The sequence below is a fragment of the Lepeophtheirus salmonis genome, chromosome 1, assembly GCF_016086655.4.
Source record: "Lepeophtheirus salmonis chromosome 1, UVic_Lsal_1.4, whole genome shotgun sequence".
Classification (NCBI taxonomy): Eukaryota; Metazoa; Arthropoda; class Copepoda; order Siphonostomatoida; family Caligidae; genus Lepeophtheirus; species Lepeophtheirus salmonis.
This window is the reverse complement of record NC_052131.2, coordinates 29,581,381-29,596,446: the sequence shown is the minus strand read 5'-3', so window position 1 is coordinate 29,596,446 and position 15,066 is coordinate 29,581,381. Positions and strand designations below refer to the sequence as shown.

Genomic DNA, 15,066 nt, shown 5'->3' with positions numbered 1-15,066 from the left:
TATGAAATTTAAAAATATTTTTTGAAAAGTAACATTTTGCTTACTGGTATAATGACTTTTTTACTGAAAGAAAGAGCAGAGACCATATTACAGTCAATATTTAAAGGCTCAGTTCTTCCTACTCTAAAGTTAAAAAAATAAAATGTTTGTATTCTTTAATAAGGTTTTCTTCATTTGTTAAACTATCATGAAAAAACTTCTGCTTCTCTGATAAATACTTAATTATCGGTAATTGATATTCCAGGCATGAAAAAACGATATTTCATGTCTTTTATGAATGAGTGTAGGTCATTGCAGGGGCATGATGGAGAACCATGTATACATGGTTATGTTAATACAAATTTCATTGACATATTTTCGTACCATCTTTTTCTGCCCATACATTGATAGATTGTGTGTTTTTTTTTTTTTTTTTTTAATACTTGAATAATGTTATTTTGAGTCATTTATAACAATTTTGTATGATGATTAATAGTGTATTGGAATGCATTTTTTGTCGATTAACTGCCTCTATAATATAAGAAAAGAAACGGTTGTAGCTTTTGTAAATTTAATTTATCCTTGTGAGAATGTAAGCTTTTACATAGGATCGATGGAAAGTCATTGACCAATTAGCAGAGACAGCGAAAAGAAAATATATAATAGGTATACCATTCTGATTATCAAATTGGTATTAGAAAAACTATCAAAAAAGAAAGAATAATCTTTCAAAAAAATTTATATACTTTTTTCAAAGAAATGGGTAAATGGGTAAAATTGAAAGATAGGATTATACCATTTTAGTATTGCCATCCACGCATCTAGTTGTTTCTTTCTACCTTCATTGTACTAGGCAATCTTGATACTTTAAACTAAAATATGATTATATTTGCATAATACTTTTTATATATTTTATCATATATGTCTTTTTTTTTCACATTGAATCATGTGAATCACCCAAAATCATCGAAAAAGTCATTTTGGAAAGACTTTAAGGCTAATGAGGGAGAGTATAAATCATATTTAGATCCCTAAAAAAATGATGACATAGACGAGCGAAGACTATTTGTAGTTAGACCCTGAACGGTTTTTTTTAATTAAACAAAAATTTTATCTCTATTCTTAAAATTCTGGACGAGGGGACATCTTAGTCTAAAGTGCGTGAGCTCATGGATAATTGAGTGGTCCACTGAGGATTTGTTGGTTCGTTATAAGGGCAAGTTACTTGGGGGCCTAAATAACCAAGTATTGTACTAATGAAATAATATCATGAGTAATAATGAACCACTTATCTTTTTTATTTAGGAAAATAGAGTATTGTATGCCAAAATGGGACCAACAAACACACACCTTACGGTCTATTAAAAATATATCCTCTAATGTCTAGCCTTATTATACATATATCTGATGCGAAAATGTATTAAAAATATGTTATAATATCTTATTTCGATATTTTAGAAAAGAGTAGAGTATGATATTATTTTCTATTAATCTTGCATAATCCCGAATCGAAAAAAAATAAACATTTAACACCTATTTTTTTCACATATAACTTTTATTTAAATATCCGTTTTTATGAATAACATCAAGTAGAACTGAATGCCAGTGTTTATACTTTTTTAGCTGTAAAACTAATGACGTTCCATCAAGATTAATTTTAAAAATTCAATTTTATAAACTCTGAGCCCCCGGATAGAGACTCCTTCAATTATTAAACAATTTATGACGTCAGTTAAAACGAGGAGTAAATATAGTTTTGTATGAATAGCTTGAAATTTGATTATTTAAGCTAAAAATTTTATTAGATATTTTTTTCTTTTAAATTTAAATTCTGAATTACTCAATAATAAATTATATTTCAATATTTATTCAGTTTCATTAGACTCAATACAGTACTACTAATATAGTTACTGACCTAACTTAAAAATTAACAATCGGACGACCCATTAAGGGTTGTTCTTCTTTTTTTGTGAACGAGAGTTAAAGAACTGAGTTAGTAAAAAAATTGACTTTAACTTCATTAAGGGTGTGAAAGTTGTCGAAACCTTCATGAGCATGTATTTTTATAAAAGTACATGCGGGTAATCATCAAGTTATTAATACTCTTATTAATTATTTTCCCTATTTTGCAAGGTTTATAGAAATACAAGGTTAGACCATCATTAAATTGGACTTGCTAGAATTTTCAATTTGATGTATCGTACTGACTGCTAGGCAAGATAGAACTATTTTGACGTCATAGAAAATATAAAAGGTAGCAAACGCTAACTAACAAATAGGCCAAAATTAAGAACTGGAACTAGGTTGTGGGCCAAGAGTGAGAAGTTTAGTATCCCTGGAGTATGATATTATATTTGATTTACATTTTACAATAAATATATTATATAATTTTTATTGTTACGATAATACCTACTCTCCATTTTGAAACTGAATAACGTATTCGTGCAATGAAACTGTCAGTTAAGAAGTTACCATTTGTGATTCTCCTAGTCCCTCTTAAGAAACTGAGACTCAAATTCATATGCTTCATTACCACGTGGAAGATCTTCAATGGGATTGAATGTCTTTTAATGTAATAAAGTCTTTGTCAAATTTAGAATGTAGATTTTTTCTTCTTTTTTACGATCGAAAGAGTAAACAAAAAACAAAACCAATCATAGTCTATGACGTCACTATTAAAAGCGTGGTGGAAGTCAACCATCAGTCGTAAACGCGTTATGGTATAATCTTGTATTTCTATTAAACTTGCTATTTTAAAAGTTCAAACGTATTAGAAAGCAAGGAGGACTATAGTTTTATAGAGATTTATGTCAGAAGAAATATCGTCTATCCAAGTTGCTAAAATAAAATTTTCTTTTGGATTTACACTCACGAAGATTTTGAACATTTTTACATCCCTAATTATTCCAGACTACTTTCAAAAATCAAACGTATTATTGGGCAAGGATGATGCTAATTTATATATCGAGTAGATAAATTTGTCTTTGACGACGTTATCTTTATTGTATCTCGCAATCATTCCCCTGAATAGAATCTAACGGTAACAAAAATATAGATTTAAAGCGTTGTAAACTAAAGTTAGATACAGTACCAACTATTTTCGCCGATTTGCTTACGTATCTATCTGTGTTGTCCACAGCAAAAGATTTAAAATAGACAATTGCTCCATTATGCTAGATCAAAGACAGTTTTATCAAGTATGGCCTAGGAACAAAAATAAATGTGTTCGCCTAGAATAAACGACATAAAAAAAGCCTTAGTTAGTCTTCCGACGGTTCAAGGATTTCACCTCTACAAAATCAGTTGGTAGCTAGCTAATTCTATGGACCTATGTTTCATTTTTATGTTGGCAAATCCTCAGAGATTAACAACTATAACTAATTAAAGTTCAACCAATCAATGTTTAGAACACTGACTAGTGATAAATAATCGGAAATATTGAGGGCTGACAACGCATTACAGTATACTTTTTTATGATAGTGACGTAAAACCGTGCTGTAGATATTCTACACTTAAACTTATCAACATATAGTCTTTTTTTATTTAATTTACATTATTTAGAGGATTTTCACTATTTTCAAATCTTTACTCAAGCCACTATTATGTTATTATCGTATTCAATGACTACATACAAAGCTGTTGAGTTCATAGTTGGAATTTGAAATAAGTGAGGGAGGGCCAAGTTGTACATTTAATATTAATCTTTATGGCTCTTCTCCAAACCCATCCTAACAATTCTTAACATGATGAAATGACAAACTTTGGAACATAAAAAGGTGGTCTGAAAAGTTTCCAAACTACAACCTGAGGATGGTAGCACGTTTTAGTGGCTGATGTAAGTGTTTTTCTGAAAATGGACAAAATATGTGTGTATGGAGCTGTCTTTAAATATTTGTCTTTGAAAGTGTAACCTTTAAATAGATTCAAACAATAGCAGGCCGACTTAAGCTTGTTGTATTAAAACTTGACACATATAAAGTAAATCTAACTCGGAGTTGTTTAACAAAAAAAAAAGTGTCTGGTGAACAATTATTTTGCAGGGAGAAAAGCCAAGTTTTATTTGAGAGGATGATGGAGATAGGAGCTTCGCTGGGAGAATTGGTTAAAGTTACAAGGAGACCACGTTTAAAAATGAAAATTCAGAAAGAATATATTGTATCTTTGTCAAGTCGGAAACTTTTCCGACCACTTTTGTATATCTTGATATTTTTCCTCTTTGGAATGAGCGTTCTCTCATACCTGTGTAAATGCGACCCTATTACATCTACAATAAAAAGTTCCCTTCTATTTTGAAAATTCAAACGTACTAGCGATCAAGGCTTATGGAAGCCTTTGTCAGCAGATATGTCGTCTATCAAACTTACAAAGATATACCTTTGTTTTTTATTTACAATCACGATGATTTCAACAATCATCACATAGCTTCTCATCACTACTACAAACTTAAGAATCTTTTTTAGAGAGTCCTTTGTGAGTCAAATCTTATTAGAAGCAATACATTATGTCCATATACATTATACAAGCCGGGTGCGTAATCAAAAACTAGACAATTATAATCTGGAATTTTCATTTCGAAAACTAGTGATTAGAGAAACTACATTGAATAAACTATGTAGAGATAATGACACATATATAGGCATTTGTAATCTTCAAGCCTCCATCAGCTTTGATTATGGCCCAGATACGCCGCAAGAAACTCTGACAGGAGGTAATAATGTAATTAAATCTTCAAGAGCTCCTATGGTCCTCAATGGAAACCTTGAATGCTTCTAGATTCGAAAACTTTTCCCGGTAAACTGTGGCTACAACACAATGTGATAATGCTATCAGCCTTAGAGCTTAATAAAGCTGTGTCAATAACAGACGCTCCAACATTATCAAACTCTCCCCTCCCTGTCTTCTTGACGGCATTAAGGATGGTACATTCAGAAATGTTGAAGTATTAGGCATGAGCTAGCATGGGTTTGTTTGGGCTCTTCTGTACAGCCTTCTTGATGAGGCAAGATTTATATCTCTGTTGCTGTGTGTTTGGGCAAAACAGAGTAGCGGTATTGTCTTTTGTGAGGGCATTTTTTGATTGGTCTTGGTAATTTTTTTTTTGGAGAGGGGGGTTAATGCACACATCTTGTTAGCTGATGGGTTTCCTTTTTAGTAGTTTTTTGCATTCTCTCTATTATAAATAGCCAGATTTCAACTATCCACCCTGTAATATACAAATTTATATCTTTCCTTTCAATAAATTGTACAGCTCAAGATGTAAGGAGAAAGGGGGGCGGGAGAGTCATATCTCTTTATTCAATAATAGCGGGAAAAAAGTGTAAAAATATATAAGGGGGAAGGGGGAGTTTTTATTTGAGTATCTAATAGATTTATGGCTTATATGTTGATAAATATATGAAGATATATGTATTATTCAATTATGGCTTTCAACAACGTTTTTTAGGCTATGGTAATCCTTTTTTTTAAATATTTCAACAATCAAAACTGATAAAATCCCTTTGAAAAAATGTTTTATAACAAGTATTCTCAAAGGTGGTATAGAGGCCCAGTCGATAGAGCTCAACAACTCTGCCTAAAAACAAATTGAGTTATATATTTCAATTTGTTCAATGGTTATGGTTGATTATGCATTTCTTACATTTTTTGTGTTACCTTGACCTCTCAAAATTGAATGGCTTTTTACTGTGATCATATATGACCTTTATACCAAGTTTGATCAAAATCGATCCGTAACTTGTGCCGTCATCCTGGTGAATAACAAATTTCGTAAAAGTGTTACAAAAAATAACCATAAATTATGTTTTTATGGCAAGACCTATAATCTCTGGAGGTGGAGAGAGTGAATCCATTGCCGCCAATAGTTGTTTCTACTGGTGATAGATAATATTCTACTATTTTCATTACACACCTTTATATCAATAAATAACCTATATGTAAAATTGTTCACCAATAAAATTGATCCAAGGACCGATGTCAGTGTTCCATGGTTAAATCCTATATTTATACTTATTATAGATGCAAGTCTACTCAAGTTAGATTTGGTGAAAAATAAATATTGTGCGTAGCTCAGTCATGAGTGCTTAGATTAGATAATGAGGATTATCACAGCTTCATTTTTGGAATCTTTTTCCAAAATTTAATTTCAAATAAAAAAAATTATGGAAGCAAGCTTCTAAAATCTATAGTTATTCATAAAAATTGAAGAAAAAAAACACACATTTATTATGCACAATTACCACTTTGCTCCACGGGCACATTGCTGAAAAAAATAATAAATATACTTTAAGATTATTAATGCTGCAATATTTGGTAATCATAATTTCAGAGCACTAGTCCGCTCAAGCAATCCCTAGCACACTCCAGCTCAGCTATTAATTTGGTGAGCGTGTCTCACCCCCACTCATTTTTTTTAAACAATGAGCGCACTCCCACTCAATTAAAAATGAGCAGCGCTCATTTTTTCAGTCGTATATGAGTATTTAAATTTGACAACTCTTTATAATTGCAATTAAACTCCTAAAATGTATATATATGATATTTATTCGAAAAAAACGAAGAGAAAAAAGTTACAAGAATAATTAAAACTTAAAGATCTAAAATTATATTTAACAAAAATCCGTAAAATGATTAATGCAATTTTTTAACTATGAAATATTTGATTTAATCACAAACATTACTTTTTTTTCAAAGTTTTTAAATTTTAAACTCTGGCATCTATCCTTTAATAATTAACCACCTTTAAAAAATACTTTCTCAGTGTATAAATGAGCAGGTAACATTTGTACATGATAAGATCTAACGGCAATTCTGCAAAATATTCAAATTACTTATAATAATTACTAAATTAATAGAATTCACATTACCACATGCGAATTAGATACTATTGTTGTAGTTCCCAGAAAATGTGTCTTGAGGCAAGTTCAGGTATGCTGTGCGATTTGTGACAACCTTACATTTTTGCAATAGCAAATAATAATCCCAATAATTAGTTTAATTAAAATTGCTTAAGTAACCACTGTCTTAGGGTTTACTATTTACGAGGTTTTGTGAACCATCATCCAGTTAAGCCTAATAATTAGTTTGAACTTGAACACTTGTGTTTGTGTGAGATTTTGAGATCTAAATGTTAATTTACTAAATAAACATATAAGAAAATCGTCTTTCAGTTGGGAAATGAATTTGCAAAAAGAAAGATTCATCTTTCAACGTAATCTCCATACACAAAGGAGCTGGCAGTGTCTATGAGAGAACTTACATTAGATTATTATTATTTAAGTAGCCTGCTAGATGAAAGGCAAACTCGCCGACCAAAGATAGCAGATAGCCACAGATACAGTATGCGAAAACATATTCTACCTTATCTTGAGACATAACTTCAATCGTCTTTTCTTGCAATCTTTAAAATTATTATTTCATTCTCAAATTTTTTGATGATATCTCATAAGAGGTAGAAACGGAAAAATTAATACAAATTTATATGAATGATCAAATATTTGAGCGATTTTATCGTTCTTCTAAAATGGCGAACGCACTCCCACTCCAGAATTTTGAGTGCCGTTCACTTATGATTGCATAATTACAATTTATGTTACTCTAATTTAAAAACATAAATTGTTAATTATTAGCCATGAAATGAAATTGTCAAGGTTTCATTATTTTATAATTAATTAATAATTGTAAACCGCTGTAAAACAAAATCGGTACAAGTACAGTGTTAAGATCAAATCGGCACATTTTTCAAAAATCTTTGAATTGTCACTGAGGCCATATTTTTCAATGGATTTACTTCAAAGCTGGCTTGAATTTTACATAGGAATGTTAAAGAAGAGCTCATTTGATTTATCAGCCTCCAATTGAATATTGGACCGTATCTGGGCAAGAAAAAAAAAAGGCGTTGACGAGGTAGTTCCTTGTTTTGGATTTAACGTAATCTCAGACAATATAATCCATTGGATCAACATTCGGACTGTTGGGGGCCATATTTCCTTCCTTATGAAGTCATAGCAGTACTCACTTAGCCACTTCAGACCCACGATTGCGACACCAGTTATATTTGAGACTATTTGTATGTTGAAGTGGACAAAAGACCTCGTCGCGGTGCAATACCGTTCCTCTTTTCTAAATTTAAACTTATTTATGTTTGGAGCAGGTATAGTCGTGATGCTTAAACCATATATTACTTACTATCTAGATAAACTATTCGCTTTTAAAATCACATAACCTCTCTATTTGAAGTATTTCTGTTTTGATTCAATAAATAATATTAATATATTCTTTTATCGTAAATTAGCTATAAATAAATATTATTTTTCCGATATGATGATTATTTTTCCTAAACCTGAAATATGTCTTCAAATTGTGATACCTTGTGCTACACTGGTAAAATATCTTATCGAAGACTCAATAATTATAAATTAAAAACTTTTTCGCATAAAGTTCAAACATCAAACATGGAAATAATATATTTTTATTTCACTGATATTAGATGAGTGCTTATATACAATTATTATTTCGGATCTAGCTCAATTTATTTCCAAGCAATACTTGATAGGGTTTTCAAATAAAAATAATAATTATAGATGTGAACAAGAAATAATTTATTTGTCACTGGATTAGTGAATCACTCTACATTGCGTGATAAATGTAATCACGAAATGTCCCAATTAAAGATTCATAGCTCTCATATCTAAACATAATGTAATACATAAATATTCAGAAGTAAAAGTTGAACTTGTTGTCACAATAAATCCTCAGAATCAATTTGAAATGAAATAGATGTCACCCCAACTTCATTATATGCCGTGTCTTTCGTTTGAGTATTTGCAATAATAACGATTTGTTGCATTAATATAAGCAAAATATTGACTAATTCATGCTTAACATGTCGAATAACCCATACTTAGGTTCTATATCCATAATATAAGTTTAAATTTCCTGAGGTTAAAGGTACATATTCAAGCAGATATCGTCTATATGTATATATATGTAAGGGGGAGGATGAGGCATCCTCGATAATAAACGCTTCAAAAATGAACCACAAACATGGACATCTAGTAAATCAAATCAGAAATACTATTTACAAAGTATTAGACAAGGGATATGTATAGATGAAAACAGGTTCATGAAGAGACGCTCGTTTCCAATACAATAGAAATATGAGGAACCACGAAGGAACTGACAATCTCATAACTATGTTATTCATATTCCTTCAAAAAATGTCTTGCTTCGATGATGTTTAATAAGAGGTCCTTCCTCCATACTAACTATTAAAGGTGATCTGCAATTATAAGTTAGATCTAAAAGGAAGTCTTGTATAACAAAATTAGCTCTTTCCTCGACAGAATTGAATCATACTTGATCATTGCTTTTGGAGAACTCTTTCAAGTTTCACCCCCAAAAAGTGAGATTGTCCGACAAATCTTTCACCAAACGATCCAGAATTTCATGATTGATTATATAAATAAAAAATGAGGGGGTTCAATTGATGATAGGATAAGTCCCTATCATGCGTAAAGTGATTCATCACTTTTTATCAAAAATTAATTCGTCTCTTCAACAATTGTTATTAAATAGAAGAATTACTTATTTTAAAAGTTCTAATAATGAGATTACGTGGCTTGTGTATATCCAAATGTTAAGTAATTCATGCTTTAATGTAACTAAAGTTTGTTGATACAGGAACGTTTTGGTCGGGGGGAAAAATACATCATTGGGCAGCTGTATCATAGGAAAATCGCCCGTACTCGCAAGTGCCGATTGGATCTTAACGCCCTTTACATGTTATATTAAGTATTGTCATAGAAAGTAGTGCGAAAGAATGGTATACTCAAGATATTTCATTCTTTGTGGTGGGTAAACACACCCAAGGAACTAACGTAGATGAAATACTTTAATAGCTCTACTTTTACTTTTATATTTTGTTTATCCTTGCGTATGCTGTTATTGTTAAGAATGGCATTGTATGATCTTATCTCTACTTCAGTATCTTGGCAATGTAATATTTGTACTTTGTAGAATAGAGAGGAGCTATTCAAGTATACTTTATTATATTGTTGTACGGAAAAAGTCACAGAAAAATAATATTTAATTCCTAGAACACTTGGAACACTTTGAGTAGTTGACAATTCAATAAGGATCAGCTATCCACGTATAGTACAAGTAAATTAAATAAGCACTTAAATATATTTGTTGATAATACATATGTTTATTGACTATATCTCATAAAAATATAAATATGATTAGTGGAGCCATTTTGGTGTAGTATTCCCAATTATAAAAGTACTCTTCTTTTTTTTTTTAAATTATGAGTATAATTTATATTTTTGTAAACAAGATTTACTATTAAAGAAAATTAACTTTAAATCCTTGTTACTTAGTTTAACGGTACGGGGCATAATTTGTCTTTAAATCTATGATTTTCAAATCCTTATTATAACAATAACATTTCTGTAGAAATGTTACACAAACGTTTATGGGTTGAAAAGTTTATTTTTCAAGAGAAAGTTTATCTTATTCGAATTTGACTTTATATATTGCAGATAATATAAATAGTAATATTTCCATACAAAATTGCACAAATAGAAAGCTTCTAAAACAAAGCATAACTTTATAAATAGGGTTGCAGTGTTATCAATATGATCCACATAGTTTTCAATGTACCAAATTTTGAGACACACATTAAAAGCTTGCTTTCGAAGCAAATAATTAATTATTCCATGGATAGTTTATATACAGAGTGGGAAATTGTGTTGTTTTGAGCCTTATTTATTCGGCCTAGTCCAGTCCAAAGACCGGTCCTTCGGCCCGATCTTTAACTATCGTTCCTTGGAATTTTTCATAAAAATATCGATGGTTTATTAGGGCAAATATGATATGTGGAGTATTTATTAAGATTATTGCACATATCTTGCAAAAATATTATGTTTTTCACGATAACAGCATATAATACAAATATATTATATAGTTAGTTAGTTATATAATATATTTAATTATATAATGGAATAGTTAAAAAGAGTAAAAACACTCTCATTGACGTTATAAGGATCAATTATACCATATTTAAGGACCGAAAAGTGGGAATGGACTGGAGTGGATGAGACCAAGCTAGACTGGACCGCAGTTCTTGGTACTAAATAGGGGCTGCCACAACACTAGTGGGAAACCCCAAACTTGTAGTAATTTTTACTTATAGTGAAATATAGTATTTATACATTTCATAAATTGTTATTGTGTTGTCTTTTGTTAATTCCTTAAAAATCACGTTTTTTGTAATTTAGTAATGCTGCTGCAAGTTATAAGTTTCCACTTTGTATTGATACAGTAATTTTTGATATTCTTTATCAAAAATTAGACTGTTAAATACATAATAAAAAATTAAATAATAATTTATGATGTAACTAAATAGAATATAATGAGACGAAGAAATTGGAATTTTAAAATTGGCTCGTATAAATTATAACTTGTACATAAATTTTAATTTGTACACTACATATAAGTACACATAAATGAAGAAAGTCTGGATCTCACAACGTAGTCGTTATAACAGATGTTTTTTTTAAAGCTGTAATTGCATTTACTCCTTACCAATAGCAGCAGTGGTGCTGGGACATTGGGGACCAAAGGGTCCTTTGTCTTAACTTTATAGAAAAAGTGTAAAATTAATATAATATGTTTGATTGTAACGTCACATTTATACACATACTAGGCCAACCGTTATTATTTACTCATCTCTATTATGAAAATTTGAAGAGGTTAAGAGTCATTTTTTTATAATTTTCCTATAAGCAATGTTGTGTAACACATAATTAGCTGTCGATTGATAAGAAAAACATTGTGTTAGTGGCAACCATGAGGCCATAGTACAAGAAGAAGATTAGGATAGTAAAGCTCCTCCCTGTGGAATTGTCCCAAAAGACGATTTATAATATATCTAAGCCTGGGAAACATTGTAAATTGTACTCATGGGGTATGAGTCTGCTTCCCACTGGGGTTTTGGGACAATTCCGCGTGTAGGAGCGCTGGGATTGCAATCCGCTTTTTGTCATTTTTCTTACTGTTTTTTAATGTATAAACTCGACTTTTTTGATATTTCAATTGGTAGTACCAACTGGACTGAAATTTAAACTTGCAGCTTACGATTTTAAGCTATCTTAAAAGTAAATCACATTGGTACGACTAAATGTGATTAAAAAAAAATTCAATTATTTCTGAATGTTCCTATAGAGCGTTTTTACTGACGTAATGACTTGCTTAATAATTCAAAGTTGAAATTTTTTCTACATAAAATGAGTAAATGTCCAATAAATCTTGATGAAACTCCAAAAATGAACAAATGTACAATAAAACATGATAAAACTACATTAAATGGCCTTAAGTATACCAAAGGACCTAACGCCTGCATTTAATACTAAATGATGACAAAGATAAAGAGGGATAGTTGAATACAATCAAATTAATACGTGTTGAAAATCTATAAGAAATGTCTAAATTTGAACAATTTTTTTTTATCAATTAGGGTCGAGAAAAGTAGGATAATTAATTTTGTATTTCCATTATTATAGTTCTTTTGTCTACACTATCGAAACAAGATTGTAAAATGACGTAATAACATATTTATAATATATTTAAGGGTATGTTACATAATAAAACGAAGCAATACACTTATATTTTATGATAGAGTGTAAAGTTGATATTATTTTCTTTGTTTGTCCCAATTTAACATACAATAGTTCAGTATTTTAATTTATAATTACTAAAAAAGGGTTTTCATTGACATAAAACTTGTTCACTTATGCCTCTCCTAAAATGGCTCACACCAGCAATACCAACTTGATCTATTTAGCTACACCTATCTTCAACACTAACAATAAATAAATATCTTGCTATAATCAAATTACTAACCACATGATAATTTTGATTTTATATTTCCGTTAGCTCGAATATATTGATGTTATTTACAATTAGTCAAAAGGGATTTGTCAATAATATAGTTATATGAATACTTTGATTGATATGTTTTGTTGATAAGATGTATATTTAAGATGAGTAATTAATCATTAAACTATGTAACAACTAAATACCGACTTGTCTATTGAAATCAGAACATACTAATTAAACAATAAAAGAAGGTTGAGTGATTGAAGTTAATTCATATTTCCATGTGTTTAAGCTAAACAATTAGTCACGCAACAAAAAAAGAAAACAAATGTGAGCTCTCTAGCTTAGATACAAGTCGTGAAAATGACACTTGAACACGATTGACAAATTACCGTTACCCACTCCAAGCAGTTGGACGTCTCCCAGACCACTGTCTACTCCGTCAGCCAGTCAGAAACGTTGGAGAGGAAGAAGAGATCTCTCAAAAGGGCCAAAATGGACCTGGAGGTGCCCAGACCAATCCCCTTAACTCCACGAGGCCCCATGGTGATCTTGGTGTTTCACACTAGACTATCCAGAGAGCTATCAAAAAAAGTGGGTTGAAAGAATCTTAGAAGGGCCACTTTTGACAACAAAAATGAAAGAAACCCATTTCCTCAGTTGCAAGGCTTCTTTTGAATCTTTTGGCGCCCCTATAGCCTACTTTTCGGGAGAAATGATGTTGGTTAAATACAAGTGACAAAGGGGGGAAAAGAAGAGTGTAGTGACAGAGAGCAGGAGTCAGATATAGAAAAGTTTTATTTAAGAGAAAAATAGCCTCTTAATGTTTAAAAAATTCAAAACAATATCATATATATATCAACAACATATATAGTTACTATATACTATTTACTAAATTTCAGACGGATCCGTCCTACTTTTTTTGAATTTATGTATGTGAATTCAATTTCAAAATATTATTTTTTTTGAAAAAAAAAAATCAAAAATTCAAAGCTATTTACAAAAAATTAAATTTGTTGAAGCAAATTATTATAATTATTATTACTTTTTTTTTTTAAAGAAACAAAATTTATAATTATTTGGTTTTTCTTTTCTATTTGCCTCTTTTATATCCAAGGTTCAATTTGAAATCCATGTTACTTTCTGTTTTCGATGACCATATTCAATACTTATTTCAATCTATGTATGTTTTATTCTCCATAATAATAGAAGAATAATAAGATTTTGAAGAGAAAAAAAAATATTTGTATTGGGATAAGTACTTAAGTCTTTAGAGGGTTCAAAAATAAATACAAACATAATTATTTGTAATATGATATTATTTAACTTAAGGAGTGGTATTAATTAATGAAAATTAGCCAATTAAATATAAAATTTTAGCCATTTTTTTTAATTTGAGTATCCAAAGTATTTCGTTTGGTTACACTTTGTTCTTATTCAAATTGAAAAATAAGGATTATATTCTTATGTATCACTGAAAAAAAGGAAACTTTTGAAATTCAACGACATAACTTTAAAATTCAAAATTATGAATTTCAGCAAAATTACTTTCAAATTGAAACTTTTGAATCCCTTTACAAAGAAGGAATGTTGCTGAAAAATAGTCATTTCCAAATAGCTATAGAGGTCAAAAATTGACCATTGGAGACTGAAACTTAAGAAACATAACTTTTTCATTAAAATACAACAAAAGATTGAACTGACAGGTAATTCTAAAAATTGGACACCCTAATCCAAACGCAAAAATATAAATTTAGAAGTTGACCTTTGTTAACTTGACCTTATTGTGACCTTTGACCTTTTAGATGACCTTAAAACTGTACTTTGTCAACTCAAAAAGTTATTCAACTATTGCTTTGTGCATAAAAAGGCTTTTTATAATCACGCCATTCGCCATTTTCTTCTTATTAATTAGAAAATAGATAAAAAATTACTGGGTAAAAAAGTAATTATTGGGGTAGAGGGAGGGGGGTTATGTGCCAGAAATTAAAAATTATTTTTTATAGAGTAATTAAAAGATGCTCTTGTGTCTAAAAAGTTGGGCTAAAATTGAATTTGATTTTAACATTTTAATTATGATATACATCAATAAAAGACCCTAATAAAATCAAACATAAACAGTGCTCTAGTTTAGTCAATTTAGGTGACCTCAAGGCCTCTGTCAAGCGTTATGTCTGAGGGCTTTATCAAGAAGTGCTGCAACGCCTTTAG

At 30.2% G+C, this 15,066-nt stretch overlaps 1 protein-coding gene across 2 annotated transcripts in view; it reads left to right on the top strand.

Annotated features, from left to right (window-relative positions):
• LOC121127151 (FMRFamide receptor) overlaps nucleotides 1-15,066 on the top strand; it is a 176,322-nt gene that overhangs the window by 117,248 nt on the left and 44,008 nt on the right. The gene's annotated exons all lie outside the window — the stretch shown is intronic.